The sequence below is a fragment of the Neovison vison genome, chromosome 10 (genome assembly GCF_020171115.1).
Source record: "Neovison vison isolate M4711 chromosome 10, ASM_NN_V1, whole genome shotgun sequence".
NCBI lineage: Eukaryota > Metazoa > Chordata > Mammalia > Carnivora > Mustelidae > Neogale > Neogale vison.
In genome coordinates, this window is record NC_058100.1 from 59412813 (window position 1) to 59431528 (window position 18716).

Below are 18716 nucleotides of genomic sequence, written 5' to 3' on the forward strand. Positions count from 1 at the left end.
CCCTGCAGGGCCGAGGCGTGGAGAGCATGAGCACCGAGTCCCTGACTGCAGACTGAGGGCCCCAGGAACCAAATCTGTGTCCGCACAAACACAGACCTGGGACCCAAAGCACGCATCCAAGTCCAGAAAGGGGAGACGCCGCACACAGCACCACGGGACGCCACGTCACCACACACAAAACCACGGAAGCCCCAGTGTCTACACAGCGCACCCTTCCTCCACGGGGTCCTGAGAACACGCTCCCCTCACCAGTCCCTGCGCAGGCGACTTCTCTTCACCTTCTCCAGAGGCCAGTCCTGAAGGGGCTAAACTCCCGTCAGTGTGAATGCGGCCCCACATCCTTCACAGCGGGTCCTGTCAGTGTGGATGTGGACCCACATCTTTCCCAGCTTGTCCTGTTAGCGTGGGAGCCCCACGTCCTCCAGAAGTCTCCACAGCAGGTCCTGAGGAGGCTGGGCTCCTGTCCCAGCTGCAGCTGCACACGCCCGGCTCAGGGAGGGAGCTGGGGTCCTGCGCCCTCTGCAGACTGGGAAGGCAAGTGCAGGACGAGGGGAGCTCACCCTTCTGTGGAAGCACCTGCTCCTTCCCATGGTCCAGCTGATGCCATTTCATTCTGGAAATTCAAGCTGCATGGAACCCAATATTCCCCGACTTCTCCAAAATTAGCTAAGGAACAATGAATTTGAAACAATATGGAATGACAACAGTCCCTGACCCAAAATGTGGCACCAAATATGACCCTGGCCCTGATGTGGACACACACTCTGACCTCAGCTTGCCCTCAAGTTTGGCCCTAGCCCCTAACACAAACAGTGTTCACAAGAATCAAAAGGTAGAAGCTGCAGATATCCATCAGTGGCGAATGCATATGCAAAGAGTGGTAAAGGTTTTGAATTCGGGTTCAGGTTCAGGTTTCAATCAAAGTTCTGGATCAGGCTTTGGGTTTAGGGTCAGGGTGAGGATTTACAGTGAGGGGCAAGGGAACAGTTAGAGTTAAGGGCTTTAGGTTTATGAATTAGGGTTTAAGACTCAGGGCTTCTGGGATAAAGTTCAAGGTCAAATTTGGGGTTTGGGTTCAGGGTTCATAACTCAGAGTTCTGGTTTAGGGTTTGGCTTCGTGGTTCAGGGCATGGATCCAGGGCTCAGGTTCAGAGTCCAAGCTTCTGGTTCAATTTCAGGCTTGGGATTCAGGGTTCCAGTTTTGGCTTTAAGGTCAGGTTAGGTTGGAGCATTCAAGTTAGGAGTTAAGATTAGGTTTAGGGATGACACATTTTCTTCAGTTGTCATCATGGACACAAAATTTCTATCTGAAGTTTCTAAATCTGAAATGTGTTTCGTCTGGGTGTCAGGAGCTAGTTTAGAATTTAAGATCTCAGTAACTCCCTATAGACAGCATTCTGATCCTAGGGTCTCCCAGTTACCCACAATTCACTTTTGTCTTGGCTCCAAACAAACCCTTGGCAGAGAAGGAGAAGCTGCTGTCGAAGTTGGGATGGCTTCACAATGGTAAAGGTGTGAAACCAAATATTGCAGAACTGTTCATGGAAAATGAAAGAGGAGACAAATAACTGGTCAACTCCTGATTCTTCCACAATAAGAAAGACCAAGTTTCCAATAGAATCTGGAATAGTGTTCCCTAGTAAGGCATATGGTACTCTTTACCAGTACCAAAAGAGGGCCCCCTCCCCTGGCTTAACCTAAGAATCCCAGCAGGATACTTCTTACTTTGTATCAAAAATAAAATTTTACTATTGGCTGTTGCAGTGTACAGTTTGTGGAAGCACTGACAACATTTTCTTTTCTCAAATCCTCATCAACATAGGGGTAAAATTCAAGCAATGTTGCAATGCACTGCTCATTGGAATACCAAGTACAAGGAGGGCTATTAGAAGTAACAAAAAAGTATCTAATATGAAACTCAGAAAAAGCACCCTTTATGGGCACATAATGAGGATCCCTAACCATAAGATCTAACCTCTCATCCTATGGAATTCACCCATAAAAATTATCAATAGCAATAGCCTGCTGACCACTGGAACCACCTCACCATTGATCTCTAGGCTTGTAATACACACTCCAAGTGCTAGAGACACACTTGTCAGCAGCAGAACACGACTTGACCACTCCTGGTGGACCAACTTTTACAGTGAAGCCAAAACTCCCACTCCTTGGAAATCCCAGCCACTAGGACACAGTCACAGAAACCACACCCAGAACAATAAAGGACAGACATCTCGTGAAGCGGTTGCTGCAGATCGCCCCCACTCCCACAAAGTAGCTGTACAGCAGCCTCTGCAGCTGTCCCCTTCCTGGGATTGCACAGGGCACCGCATTCTCACAATGTTCCACCCTCAGAAGAAAACAGTGACTGTCCTCGTCAGTCCTGTGTGCAGGCTCACCGTGAGCCCTGCGAAAGCCAGACACCTTCTTGAGGGCACTCAACCTCTCATGCCTATCCTAGCAGATGGAGGGTGCTGCTCTCCCCAACTTCCATATCAACTAGAGAACACTTGAAATGAGTCTTGCCATACTCCATGCAAAAGGCATATTCTTTATCTGCAAAATGATGGATGGTGTAATACCATGGATTCCCCGCACCTTCTTGAAGCTAGGTAAGTTGGAGCTACAGCTGGCCAGAGCTATTATCCCCAATTCCCTACACACACACACCCTTCCCTTGTGCACTCCAGACCAGTTTCCATCTGCCTTGCTCATTCTCAGCCATTGTCTCTGCAGAGCAGTACAGAAGTACCGAGGTGCTGAGACTGAGGTGCTAGGTGCTAAGCAAGCACCTTGGACCCACTTACTATCAGAAATTAATATTTATTTTATTATCAGATGCATCCCAGATCTTGTCACAACGGAATTAGAAAAGTCATTACTACAGAGGTCCTAACAACCAGTCAGTCTCCATGGCTTCACTCCCTAGCTCCAGGGATTGGCTCATCCATGGGCATGTGACCTGGTCCCAGCCAATGAGGTGGCAGGAACCTTGGGTCCCGGCCTGCAGAGCCAAGCATGGGGTGGACTACCCAGGCCAGGGGCTTTTCCATCATGACTGCAGAAGTGGCTTGGCCAGGACGGTGCCAGTGCCACAGAGGGCCCATGAAGCCAGGTGCTCCAAAACATTGCTGACAGCTGAATTGGACTCATCCTAAAGCCCACACTTGCTACATCCTCTATTAACTCATGAGAACCCTACATGTGCTCATGGTCTTGGCCTGAACAAGATACACCCAGCAGGCAATGGGGACGTACTCAGCCAAACAATACCCATATGGAATTCAACCACAGACAACCTGTTTCGGGAAGCTCAAGGCCTACAGAGAAAGGCAGGGGAATTCCTGAGGCCTTAATTATTGGCCAATCTCACTATCATCTTATTTTTTTTTTTTTCCTCTCAGGTGAAGGGGCCAGGGTCAGGCAGGATAGATCTCAGTGTACCCCCACTCTGCCACTGGAAAAGAAGAGCCCTCTCCCCCATCATCCCTCATGTTGCACATCTAGGGTGTGGGAAACTAGCACCCATGGGCCAAATGGGACTGCCCCTTGTCTTCTGTCAATCAAGTGCAGCTGGAACACTAGTTACGGACGGTCTGTGGCTGCTTTCAAGCCACAGTGCAAGAGTGGAGACCTGGTCAGAGAGACCACATGGACTGTAACATCTAACAGAAAATCTTTACAGAAGGCTTTACAGAAAAGTGTGCCGATCCCTGGTCTCAAAGATCCTAGGATCTTGTCACTTCTTTGAGTAGAACATAGTGCTTCTGGGTCAAATCTAATTTCTTCACCCCAGAGGCAAGGACTTCCAAAGCCAGAACTCCATCTCCATCCTCCTCTACTGACACCTTGAATGGCGCGTCTACGTGTCTGCAGCCCAACGGGGATTCACTGTCGTTTACAAGGTAGTGAAGCTCAGAGATGGAGGTGTAAGTATGAACTTGTGAGTGTGAGCGTGTGTTTCCTCTTTGTTAGCCACAGTGTGCAAGGAGAATACAGTACAGGAGTATGCTTTCTGTCCCACAGAAACATCCACACAGTGGTTCCATAATGATCTCAGAAGGAAGCCCCCTTCATAGAACAAACTTCGTCAGGGAGGACTCCCAAATCGCTTGTCCTGGGTACTAGGTTCCAGGGAGGCTAGGAGCACACGGAGGAACAGAGACTCCTCTGCTCATCAGAGTTTTGAAGGATGCCTGCTTGTCCAGGACAAAAGATCCCCAAACCATTCATCCACCTGTCATCCGTCAGGCGTCTGAGAGAGAGATCTACTCCAAGCAGAAAGGAGGCTCGAGAGGCAACAAATGAAAGCCTTGTGTGGCAAGTGCCATGACAGAAGACACTCAGGAGGACTGGGGATATGTAGAGTTGGCCAGACCAGGAGGCAGAGGGACCAGGGGTGCTCCAGGAGGGCGTCACAGTTCTGCCCTTCTGTGGCTACATGTGTCAGTGTGACCGGGCATTGGCCAGACTGGAAATGACAGGGCAGGCAAGGGGCAGTGTCCCTAAACTCTCTTCCCAAAGGCAGAAGTTCAGTAATGAGATTTCTTTCAGTACAATTTCATTTCACATGTATCTGTGAGTCCCTAAAGCTGATGGTTTAGAACACGAAGTACGTAGTTTGCCATCGCTTTCAAGCCTGAGGTGCTGGGGGCAGAGCACACTGGATATTTCTTTTTGTTACTTTCAGAGTATGATGACTTTTCCCACCTTTTCCCACAGGGAACAAACACAACACAGATCTATGCTTTGAAATGTCAACAGAAATCTGCAAAACCAAGTTCTCACAGGAGCTAAAGTGTCAGGACCAGGATAACAGAAAGGGGAGGCAGATAGCAAGGAACCAAAAGAACACATCAGGTGCATGTGAGCTGGCCCACTTCTCTGTCAGAAGCAAGCCATGCCTGACGGGAGGGAGTTCCACCTGCACCTGGTCCGTCTCTTTGCTGCCCTGGAGCAGAGCAGAGGATGTGCGGAGCTGGGTGTGGGTGTCCGGGGAGAGATGGGCAGCTGGCCACAGCTGCTACCCGACAAGTACCTGTAGGACCAGCTCCTGGTCCTCAGCTAAGATGAAATAATAATTATGTTTAGTTGCCCATTTCCCAGGATAGGTAATGTGCTCAATGCTTTCGTGACTATATCCTCTCCCATTTACTTTTTAAAAACACTTTAGGCAGGTAAGATGGACTAACAAAAAGCTGTTCACAGTTGATGTATGCAACTTGACCCTGACCCTAACCCTAACATCTAGTTAAGATATACTTGATTTAGAATATCTCTCATAAAGTAGAGGATGGTTTTTAGGAGCTGTGGAATTCAGGGACCAAGCTTCTGTCTTACTCTCCCTTGAATCTGCGAAGTTGGAACACATTGGGCCACGTGCTATTTGGAGAGTGGCCACATGGGGGAAACAGTGAGTAAACACTGGCGCAAACCCCATTATAAAGCCAATTCTTCCTTCATCCTGTCAAACCTTGTTCATTCAATATTTGCAGATCATTTTACAGATTATGAAAAACCAAAGTCATTCTTTCAACTTGTTAAAATAGATGTTTTCAAAATCTCGGAGTTGGTGAGCAGATGAAGGGAAGGCTCAGAGGCCTGGGAAAAGGCTATTACTATCGACTCTATTCAGGTGTACTTAGGAAACAAGGGTGACTTCTATTCCACTTCTTTTCAGGAAGAATTTGTGTCAACTAACAGCCCTGGATCCACACAAAATAGTGTAACTCAGAGGAAACAAAAGGTGAATCAATAGTTTCCAGAAGGAGGGAAGGAGTAACACCCAGGAACCGAGAAGACAGACCATGGAGGCTCTGCTCAGGCCCATTTGCAGTCTGTAAATCCTCTGGAGCTAGAATGTCCCCCGTGCCCCTGGGGGTCGTGGGTCAGGCAGAGAGCACACCCTGATGCTGCACTGTTGGAACCCATGACAAGCCTCCTGGTCTCTTCCTCCATGAGACACCCTCTACCCCCTACGACTTCAACCTGCTTCTTGGAACTCCCATTCCCCTTTCTGACCCCATCACTCACTTTTCCCATCACTGCCATCTACTTACTTTTCCATTTAACTACTTACTTTTCTGTCATTTAAGTGGTTTTTTGGTCATGTTTGCTGTGCAATGATACTTTGTATCATCTACCCTGATGCAGAATCACCTGTCGCATGACATGACTTCACTGTGGACTCCGAGTGCCTTCACAGTGTCACGGGGCTAGTGTCCTGGGCAAGGTCCTCACTAAGCCAGCTCGGTGGTTGCAGTGAAGGCCTGAGCCAGGCACTGCTATTTGTGTGCAAGTAAGGCAGCCCAGCCAAAACTTTGCTTTGGGTTCAGAATTGCTCATGGCCCCTCAGCCACATGTGCTGGGGCACATCCTGAAGACACTTGCTAGTCCAATGTTGCCGGAGAATTTCCATGGAATGGCCATTGTGTCCAATGAGGGAACTCCATAGGAACAGGGAGGATGGGAGTCAGAACTCCTGAGATAGAATCCATCTTGGAGACTGCCCAGAATTTCCTAGGAGTTCATTCCATAGTCTTGAATGAATCAATTAATCTAAAAACATTTCCTAATTTTAGAAATGATGAGCCTAATGCTCTGAGAAAGTGTCTTTCCTAAGTCGTGTTGGAAATCAGCGAAGGAGACAGACTGAGATGAGGGATGGCCTCCAGCAGGATCCCCCAGAGTGACTTTAGCTAGAGCTGCAGTCACCCATTTATCTTTCCTAAACTCCTGGACTCTCATGGGACTCTTCATGGGACATATTCTGGGAACAAAGGTCATGTCAGTGCCACAGAAACCTCTGACACTGGTTGTGATGTCAGTGGGGTCAGTCCTAAGCCATGGGCCATCTCAGAGTTTGTCTGCAAAGACATGGTTGGTGGGAAACCCACATGCTGACAGAGGGCGGAGGAAGATGGGAAGAGCTAGGGAAAGAGGTGGTGCTCACATCACATCTGGCCCCGGATGACATGGTGGTGTCCAGCCCCCCAAAAGCCCCCCAGCACCTTCACAGAACTCACCCCTAAGGTTTGAAGCTGAGCTTCATACATGGGTCCAGAGGGCTCCGGCCAGCTCAGGGAAGCATGACACAGGACGTAATAAGGCCACAGCCTTGATAGATTTATATTCATGGAGCAGTAGATTTCTCCAAATATATTCTGAAATGGTAAAAAAAAATTCACTGATAAATCATGGATATTTTTGATTAACCAGAAAGTCATGCTTATTCAATTAATAAATATTTATGGAGTATATACTTAGTTCAAATGTATAGCTCTAGCCCCACCTGGGAGCTTGCAAAGAGCATGGGATGGAATCACTGGATCAACGATAGGAAGGAATGCAGAAGAAGGGCTAAGAGAACCATCCTATTCAGAGAGGCCCATTAAGGAAGCCCACTGAGAAGATGCTTTTCGGTCAAGACAAGAAAGACAGAGCAAGAGAATCCATCTGGGAGAAGAGTGACAAAGCAACTCGATTTTTAATTATTTTGACCATAAAACATAAATGTCAAGAATGTCTTTAAGTGTTGCTTTGGGACATTTGGTTCTTCTCTGTAACAATTTGGGTTACATGCTAACTTTTACTCACTGTAAAATACTCTAAGAAAATGTCTTGTTTAAATATGGACAACTTGTATTAAAAGGCAAATAAATTAGCCCTGGCAAACCCCTAAACCTATCCCTACCTCTACCCGCAACCCTAACCTGTGACCCTAAACTCTGACCCTAAACCTGACTCCAACCCTGACCCTAGGTTGGGCTCAGAGGGGTCTGTCCCCAGAGGCCTGGTGCCAAAGTCTGAGGGACTGGGAACACCTGAGAAATTCCGGAGGACTCCGCCTGCCACCCAGAAGGAAACCATGCCATTTGGAACTCCAGAAATGGTACAGAGCAGGAGAAATTTGCATGCCCAGCGAGGCCACCCCCACATTCAGTGGCCCGCTGGACACAATCCTGGAGCCTGAAACTCACCCTGACCCTCAACCCAGACCTCTGGGAGTTTTGCACACAGCTGGCAGATTAAACCTGCCATGATCCTGGACCCTGACCCTAACCCTAGGTTGGCTTTTTAAAGAACCACACCCAGAGACCTGGCTCCAAATCCCTAGGGAATGGGGACACCTGAGTGAAGCGGAGGGCTCATCCTACAACAAAGTCAAAAATCATGACTTTTGGAACTCCAGAAGGGATTTAGAGCAGGAGAAATCTGAACAAAATCTTGAACCAATCCCTGCTTATTTATACTTTCATACCAGACTGAATGCAAAGCCTGGGCTTAATACTCTCCTTAACTCTAGCCCTAAGTTCAGATGTCCTAGAGGTCTCCATACCTAAGCAGATCACACCTTCCATGCTCTTGGGGCTACCCCTATCCTAGCCTAAGACATAGGTGAAAGCATGAATACACCTTTCTACCAAAAGGACATACAAGCAACCAAGAGACATATGAAAAACTGCTCCACACCACTAAGCATCAGGGAAATACAAATAAAACCACAATGAAATACCGCCTTACAAAAGCTGGCATGGCTAAAATTATCAAGGCAGGGAACAACAAATGTTGGAGAGGGTGGCCAAAGGGAACACTCTTTCACTGCTGGTGGGAATGCAGGCTCGTACAGCCACTCGGCCAAATGTTATCCAGTTTCTTCAAGAACTTAAAAATAGAGCTACCCTATGACCCAGGAATTGCACTACTAGGTATTTACCCCAAAGGTACAGATTGAGTGAAAAGTAGTGGCATCTCCCCCCAACCTCCAATGTTCATTGCAGCAATATCCACTCTAGCCAAACTATGGAAAGAGTGCAGATGTCCATGGACAGAAGAATGGATAAAGAAGATGTGGTTCATATTTACAATGGAGTATTATGCAGCCATCAGAGAGGATGAAGACTAACCATCACATCCACCTGAATGGAACTGGAGGATATTATGCTGAGTGAAATAAGTCTATCAGAGAGAGACAGTTGACACATGGGTTCACTCATATGTGAAATGGAAGAAACACCACAGAGGATCACAGGGGAAGGGAGGGGAAACTGAATGGAAAGTCATCAGAGAGGGAGAAAAAACACGAGAGACTCTTCACTACAGAAACTAACTGAGGATTCTTGGAGGAGAGGTGGATAGGGGATGGGGTAACTGGGTGGTGGGCGTTAAGGAGGGCACACGATGTAATGAGCACTGGGTGTTATAACTGATCTATTATTGAATACTACGTCTGAAACTTATGATGTACTATAAGTTGGCTCATTGATTTTAAGTTAAACAAAATGAACTCAAGCAAACACTCCTAAAAATTTGTATGGAACCACCAAAGATACTGAACAGCCAACACAATGTTGAGAAGAGAAACAAAGCTGGAGGAGTTACAATTCCAGATTTGAAATTATACTGCAAAGATGTAGTCATCCTGGGGCACCTGGATGGCTCGGTGGGTTAAGCCTCTGTCCTCAGCTCAAGTCATGATCTCAGGGTTCTGCGATTGAGCCCCACATCAGGCTCTCTGCTCAGCAGGGAGCCTGCTTCCCCCACTCTCTCTGCCTGCCTCTCCGCCTACTTGTGATCTCTCTGTCAAATAAATAAATAAAATCTTTAAAAAATAATAATAATTTAAGAAATTCTCTATTTAAAAAAAAAAAAGAGAGAGAGGTAGTCATCTCTTCTTGTGCCAGTATGGTCCTAGCACAAAAATACACACAGTGACCAAGAGAACAGGATAGAAGGTCAGATATAAACCCACAATAGAGTGGCCAATTAATCTTTCACAAAGCAGGCAAGAATATCGAAAAGGAAAAGGACAGTCTCTACAACAAAGGATGCTGGGAAAACCGGACATCTATGCACAGGAGAATGCAATTACTCTGCTTCCTTACACCATACAGACACATAAACGCAAAACAGCTTCAAGACCTCAGTGGAAGACTTGAAACCATAAAAATCCTACAAGAGGTCACAGACAGTATCTTCTTGACATGGACCAAAGAAACATTTTTCTAGACTGTCTCCTGAGGCAAAGGAGATAAAAGCAAAAATAAACTACTGGGACTACATCAAAATAAAAAGTTTCCACATTCCACATAAAAAGTTCCATTTGAGGGACGCCTGGGTGTCTCAGTTGGTTAAGCAGCTGCCTTCGGCTTGGGTTATGATCCCAGCATCCTGGGATCAAGTCCCACATGGGGCTCCTTGCTCAGCAGGGAGCCTGCTTCTCCCTCTGCCTCTGCTGCCTGTGCTCGCTCTCTCTCTCTCTCTCTCTCTCTCTGACAAATAAATAAATAAATAATTTTTTTTAAAAAAAGTTCTATTTGAAGAAACAATAATAATAAGACAGCCTCTGAAAAGGAGAAGATACTTGCAAATATCCCATGCAGGAAAGGGATAGTGTCCAAAATAAATGGATGGATACAACTCAACACCCAAAAAACAAATAATCAAGTTAAAAAATACTCAGAAGACATGAACAGTTATTTCTCCAGAGAAGAAATACAGATGGCCAATGGTCCCATGAAAAGATATTCACCATCACCCAAGCTCAGAAAAATGCAAATCAGAAGCATAATGAGATATTAGCACATACTGTCAGAATGGCTCCCATCAACAGCACAAGGAACAACAGGTGCTGGGAGGGTGTGGAGAAGGGGGAGCCTCGGGCACTGTTGGTGGAAAAGCAACCTGCTGCGGCCACTCTGGAAAACAGTATGGAGGGTTCTCCAGATGTTACAAATAGAGCTTCCCTAGGATCCAGCAACCACACTACTGGGTGTTTACCCAAAGCATATGAAAACAATACCTCAAAAGGGTACATGCACCCCTGTGTGTCTTGCAGCATTATTTACAAGATCACAATAGGGGAGCAACCCAAGTGTCTGTTGATAAAGTGATAAATGAGATGAGAGATGTGTGCACACACACACACACACACACACAGTGGAATATTATTCAGCCATAAAAAAAGAATGAAATCTTGCCATTTGCAGCCACACGGATGGATCTAGAGAGGATTATCCTAAGTGAAATCAGTCAGTCAGAGAAAGACAATACCATATGATGTCATTCTTGTGTAGAATTGAAGAAGCAAACACACATAAATAAAGGAGAAAAAAGAGACAAACCATAATACAGATTCTTAACAATAGAGCACGAACTGATGGTTACCAAAGGGGAGGTGGCTGGAGGGATGAGTGAAACAGATGAAGGGGACTGCGAGTACAGTTTCCTTGATGAGCACCGAGTGATCTAGAGAATTACTGACTCACGCTGAAACTAATATAACACTGCCTGTTAACTAGACTGGAATTAAAATAAACAATAAAAAATTTTTTCTTTGAAAATTGAAAAATTTATTTGAAAAAGCTTTGGCACACAACGTTCATATGCCCTGCTTGGGAGTATTTCTTCCATATTTATTCACTCTATGCCTCGACTTCAAATTTCACTGAATTCTTCTATTTTCCCTGTTAATCCTAGCCCGCAGGAGCCATGGTCCCTTTCCGTTCAGGATCAGCACCTGTGCATTCAAGAGAGGGTTGTAGAGATAGAAACCACAGCGTAATCCAGAAAGCTATTATTGTTTCTGTTTTAGTATGAGATGCTCACAGAGTGTGGGACAGGTTTCAGAGAAGGTTTGTTCTCTACCCTGGATTGCTAGTTCAGTGGTTATTACTTGGATCCTTTTGGCTACTAGATTTCCTGTGGACGAGCTTGCTTCCAAGCACATCTGTGGAAGACACAAAGGTGGGTGGGTTCAGTGTGGGCTAGGAAGAAGGTCAAGTACAGACAAGGGTACGATCCCTCCTCTGATCCAGGAACTGCCATGGATCCAGGTACAAGAGACAGAAGCAATGGGAAACCATAGAAACTCCAGATGAATGCAGGAGGCACATGTCAAGTGATCTGGAGATGTGGGGGCATGGAGGCTGCTCTGAGCTTCCTCTGGGAGGGAAGGGAAAAGGAATAAGAAAGAGAAACTGCCTGCACTCGGCCCAGGCCAGCTGCCCACCGCTCCCGGCACACATTGGTCTACACAGCTGACACAGCCTGGGCTCAGAATGGGCTGGCTCAGGTCCCTCAGCACTCAGTGGGGCAGCTGGACCCAGGCTCAGGGACATGCTGAGGGAGGTGGCAAGGAAGGCTCCCCTCTGAGGTCATCCCCTCTCTGAGCAGACAGCCCTGCAGGACCACTGAAAACCCACTGAGAGGTTCGAAAGCCATGCCATGGATGAACTAAGGCATGGAGAAAGAGAAAACAATATTGTTTTTTTAAGGTCAGAGCTGTCATCTCAGGAACTGGGGACAGCTTCCCTGAGGAGGACTGAGGGGAGGGCAGGCCAGGCTGAAAAGGAAGACGTGGCTCTCCTAACTGGGGACCTGCGGCTCCCTTCCAGGGCAGCACATCAGCCTTCCCTCACAGGGGATCCATGGAAGTGTTCCATCAGGGGACTGACAGTGCTGCCCCTCGAGAAGGCTACCCTGGCATCAGGTTGCACAAGGCAGAGGATGAGGGCCAGAAGAGGGAGGACAATACCCCGGGGGGCCACGGGGCAAGAGGCCCATCCATGAAGATGATGAAAAGTAGGAGGCGGCAGCATGGGAGTCCCTGGCATGAAAGTGCCATGGGCAGAGTGCCCACAGCTACAATGACTGGGCACCTTCTGTGCCAGGCACGCTTCACTTCACTGGGCTCCAGACAAGGCCTGAACACAACCCTAGGAAGTGTCACCACCACAGCCCTCCTCTCCCCACACTGCTGCTAGGAACCACAGTCACCAGATCCACATCAGTTTTCGTGGAAACACAGCAGTGGCTCCCACCACACACTGCCCCTCTGGTGGCGGTCCAGTGTGATGCTTGTGCCTGGCCAGAGATGACTGTCTGCCTGTCTCCACACAACTCAACAGGCAGAAGGGTTTCCCTGAGTTCCACAGGTTCTGGGGACAGATCCACAGTCCCCCACCCCACCCCAACCCACCACCAACACCCAGTGGGCCACTTGTGACCTCGGCTATTGTCATGAGACTCACCGTGCCCCGTTTCTGTCACTTCCTACAGAAAGTTGGGTTCTGGTACTCCAAGTTACCATACATCCTGGTTGCTGACCATGAACCCACATGGCACCTTTCTGTTAGAGAAGGCCACCCTGCACCTCCTACAAAATGTTTCTAAGGAAGTACAAGTACATCAGGACTACAGTGTGAACGGTGGTACACAGCCTGCATGGTAGGAGTCAGTAATTCTAACAAGGGTTGATCACCACCCCAGTCTCACGAAACCTTCCTCTGTCCCCATGGAAGTCATGGTCTGCCCTCAGAAAATACCCCAAGAAACTAAACTTTAAACTGAATGCTCTCTTCATGCTCTGGTTCAAAACTTGTCCAACCACAATAATATGAAAGTAGAAATCAGTCACAACAAGAATATGGGACAGTCAGAAAAATGTGGAAATTTAACAACATGCTAGCAAACAACCAACGGTCAAAGAAGAAATCAAAAAGAAAATTTTAAAGTACCTTGAGACAAATGAAAAAGAGAACGTATTAAAAGTTATGGGATGTAGCAAAAGTAGCTTGAAGTGGTAAGTTCATAGAAATTCAGGTCCTCATCAATCCACCTGAAAGCTCTCCAATAATCAACCTAATTTTACATGGGAAAGAAGTGAAAAAAAAAAGCCACAAATCAGTAGACTTAAGAAAATAACAAAATGTAACATTGAAATAAATCCAATGCTGACTAAAAAGACAAAAGATCAGTGAAAATATGATCTGACTTTTTGGAAAGATACACAAAACTGACAAACTTCTAGCTAGACTCATCAAGAAAGAGAGAAGGCTCAAATACAATCAGGAAAGAAGGATAATTGATTCCTGTCTCACATCAGAATCCTAAAGGAGAACACAGGCAACAACCTCTTCGACCTTGGGCACTGCAACTTCTTGCAAGACATGTCTCTAAAGACCAGGGAAACAAAAGCAAAAGTGAACTATTGGGACTCCATCAAGGTAAAAAACTCCTGCACAGCAAAACAATCAATTAACGAAACTAAAAGGCGACCCACAGAATGGGAGAAGATATTTGCAAATGGCATTACAGATAAAGGTCTGGTATCCAAGATCTACAAAGAACTTCTCAAACTCAACACCCAAGATATAAAGAATCCACTCAAGAAATAGGTAGAAGACAGCAAGAGACACTTCTCCAAAGAAGACACACAAATGGCCAAGAGACCATGAAAAAAATGCTCCACATCACTTGTCATCAGTGAATTCAAAACCATAATGAGATACCACCTTCCAGCAGTTAGAATGACTAAAATTAACAAGACAGGAAACAACAAGTGTTGACAAGGATGTGGAGAAAGGGGAACCGTCTTACACTGTTGGTGGGAATGCAAGCTAGTGCAATCAGTCTGGAAAACAGCATGGAGGTTCCTCAAAAAGCTAAAAATGGAGCTGCCCTATGACTCAGCAATTGCACTCCTGAATATTTACCCCAAAGATACAGATGCAGTGAAAAGAAGGTGCATATGCTGACCAATGTTCTCAGCAGCAATGTCCACAAGAGCCAAACTGTGGAAGGAGCTGAGATGTCCTTCAACAGAGGAATGGATAAAGAAGATGTGGTACGTACATACCATAGAATATTACTCAGCCATCAGAAGGGATGAATGCCCACCATTTGCATCAACATGGAAGGAACTGGAAAGGTTATGCTAAATGAAATAAGTCAAGCAGAGAACGACAATAATCGTATGGTTTTGTGCATATATAGAATGTAAGGAATAGTACGGAGGACCACAGGGGAAGGGAGGGAAAACTGAATGGGAATCAGAGAGGGAGACAAACCATGAGAGACTCTTAATCATAGGAAACAAACTGGAGCAGAGGTAGGTTGGGTGGCAGGGTAGTTGGGTGATGGGTATTAAGGAGGGGACATGTGGTGATGAGCCCTGGGTGTTACATGCAACGAATGAATCACTGACCATTACATCAAAAGCTATACCTTGGCCAACTGAATTTAAATTTAAAATTCTGAAAAGCTTAAAAGAAAGAAAGAAACATGAGCTTTTACAATGAATATCACAAAAACACAAAGGATCACAAGAGACTACTATGAGCAAGTAGAGGCCAACACCTTGGACAACTAGAAGAAATGAGTAAGTTCCTAACAATGACCTAGAATGAACCATGAAGGGAAAAAAAAAAAACCTGAATGGACGATCACTGGCAAAAAGATTGATTTGATATCAAATCCTCCCAACAAACAAATGCCCAAGACCAGACAGTTTCAGCGAGGAGTTCAACCAGACAGTAAAAGAAGAATTAATACCAACCCTCGTCAAACTTTTTTTTTTTTTAAAGGAGAGAAGGGCATATGTCCAAACTCATTTTATAAAGGCAGCATTACCCTACTACCAAAACAAGACAAGGCTGCTACAGGAAAAGGAAAGGCCAATATCCCTCATGAATAGAAATGCAAAATTCCTCAACAAACTATCGGCAACATGAATTCAACAATCCATCAGGAGAATCACACAACATGATCCAGTGAGATTTATTCCAGGGATGCAAGAATAACTCCACATCTGCACACCCACCAGTGGGATGAACCACCTTAACAAAATAAAAGATAAAAATCCTAGGAATCTTGCAACAGAAGCAGAAAAAACACTTGATAAGGTTCAATATGCATTTTATGATAAAGACTCTAGACCATCTGGGGATTGAGGGAACATACCTCAACCAAACAAAGGCCCTATATGAAAAGCCCACAACTGACATTATACTCAAAGGTGAAATGCTGAAAACTTTTCCACTACCAGCAAGAACAAGATAAAGATGCCCACTCTTACCACTATGGCGTGATTATATGTTTTTTGGAAGTTGAGGAGTTCTTTATAGATCTTGGATATCAGCCTTTTCTCTGTAGTGTCATTTGCAAATATCTTCCCCCATTCTCCCATGGGTTGCCTCTTTATTTTGTTGACTGTTTCCTTTGCTGTGCAGAAGGTTTTGATCTTGGTGAAGTCCCAAAAGCTCATTTTCACTTTTGTCTCCTTTGCCTTTGGAGACGTGTCTTGAAGGAAGTTGCTGTGGCCGATGTTGAAGAGATTACTGCCTATGCTCTCCTCTAAAATTTTGAAATATTCCTGCCCCACGTTGAGGTCTTCTATCCATTTTGAGTTTATCTTTGTGTTGGTGTAAGAGAATGGTCGAGTTTCATTCATCTACACATAGCTGTCCAATTTTCCCAGCACCATTTATTGAGGAGGAGACTGTCTTTTTTCTTTTTTTTTTTTTTTTTGAGACTGTCTTTTTTCCACTGGATATTTTTTTCCTGCTTTGTTGAAGATTATTTGACCATAGAGTTGTGGGTTCCTATCTGGACTCTCCACTCTGTTCCACTGGTCTATGTGTCTGTTTTTGTGCCAGTACCATACTGTCTCAGTGATCACAGCTTTGTTGTAAAGCTTGAGATCAGGCAACATGATGCCTCCAGTTTTGTTTTTCTTTTTCAGCATTTCCTTAGCAATTTGGGGTCTTTTCTGGTTCCATATAAATTTTAGGATTTTTTTGTTGCAGCACTTTGAAAACTGCTGGTGGAGTTTTGATTGGGATGGCATTGAAAGTATAGATTGCTCAGGCACTATAGACATTTTAACAATGTGTATTCTTCAGATGCATGAACATGGAATGTTTTTCCATCTTTTTGTATCTTCTTCAATTTTTTTCATGAGTGTTCTGTGGTTCCTCGAGTACCTCTCCTTTACCTCTTTGGTTAGGTTTATTCCCAGGTATCTTATGATTCTTGGTGTTATAGTAAATGGAATAGATTCTCTAATTTCCCTTTCTATATTTTCATTGTTAGTGTACAAGAAAGCAACTGATTTCTGTGTTTTGATTTTATAACCTGCCACATCGCTGAATTGCTGTATGAGTTCTAGTAGTTTGGGGGTGGAGTCTTTGGGTTTGCCATATAAAGTATCAGGTCATCTGCGAAGAGAGAGAGTTTGACTTCTTTGCTAATTTGAATACCTTTTGTATCTTTTTGTTTTCTGATTGAAACCGTATTTCTAATAGATGGTTCACAAGATGATTTTTAAACCTTAAGGAAGGTCAAGAATCTTCTATTGTGTCATATTTCACTCAGAATACATGCTGTTGGACTGGTGAGGACAGTACAATAGCGCTGTCATCACTAAGGGTGTGGAGCTTCCCATTTCCATATGGCCATATTGTCCCCCTTAGCTCAGGGCCACCAGAAAGGGCAGCTGTGGGGGAACTACAGGCTAAGACTGCCAGGTGTGGCTGGAGCAGGCAGAACTCTGACCTAAGGTTCAGTTCCTGTCTAGCTAATTATAGTGCTCTTCACAGATAGAGTGCCATTGTCTGTGAGCTCTGATGTAGGAAAGATTGAGAATTTCCCTTGTGATTTCCTCCCTGACCCTTAGGATATGCATCAAAGTTTCATTTAATTTTCAAACATTGAGGGACTTCCTTTCTTTTTCTTTTCATTATGACTATGGCTCAATTCCCCTGTGGTCTAAGAATATAATCTAGTTAACTTCGGACTTTTTAAATGTGTAGACTTGATTTATGGCCCAGCATTTCATCTACTTGGGTAAATATCCTAGGACCATTTGAAAATAATCTACTCTGTACTTAATATGTAATGTTCCATATATGTCAGTTAGGTCACATTTCTTACCAGTGTTTCATCTGCTTTTTCTATCAGATATTGAGAAAGGTATATTAAAATCTTCAAACAATGCTACTCTAGTCCACATTGCATTTCAGAATCTACCAAGTGTTATAAGGCAAGAGAGACAAAAAGAGTAAGAATTGAGGGGATAATAGTGACTATTCACAGAAAATATGAGGGTGTATATAGAAAATCCAAAATTGTCTACAAATACATTCTTGGAATTCAAAATGGAAAACTTGCAAATCTTAGAACCAAGAAAGCAATCCAGAAAGCAGCCGGGGGAGTGATGTCTTACATACAGAGGGAGGAACATCAGAATAACATCAGACCTGTCCACAGACATCTGGCAACCCAGGAAAGGCTGGCAAGACATATTCAGGATACTAAATGAGAAGAACATGCAGCCAATGATACTTTATCCAGCAACACTGTCATTTAGAATGGATGGAGAGACAAGGACCTTCTAGGACCAGCAGAAACTGAAAGAATATGTGACCAGGAGGCCGGCCCTGCAAGAAATACTAAGGGGGGATTCTTTAAAAGAATAAAGACCCCCCCAGGGTAATATAGACAAGATATTTACAGAGACAATCTATTGGAACAACTTCACAGGCAATATGATGACACTAAAGTCATACCTTCCAATAGTACCTCTCAACGTGAATGGCCTAAATGCTCCCATGAAATGGCACAGGGTTACAGGTTGGATGGATTAAAAAGACAGGACTCATCCATATGCTGTCTACAAGAGACTCATTTTGAACCTAAAAATACATCCAGACTGAAAGTGAGGGAATAGAGAACAATTTTTCATGCCAATAGACCTCAAAAGAAATCTGGGATAGCAATTCTTCTATCAGACAAATTAGATTTTTTTTCCAATTTATTTATTTTCAGAAAAACAGTATTCATTATTTTTTCACCACACCCAGTGCTCCATGCAAGCCGTGCCCTCTATAATACCCACCACCTGGTACCCCAACCTCCCACCCCCCCGCCACTTCAAA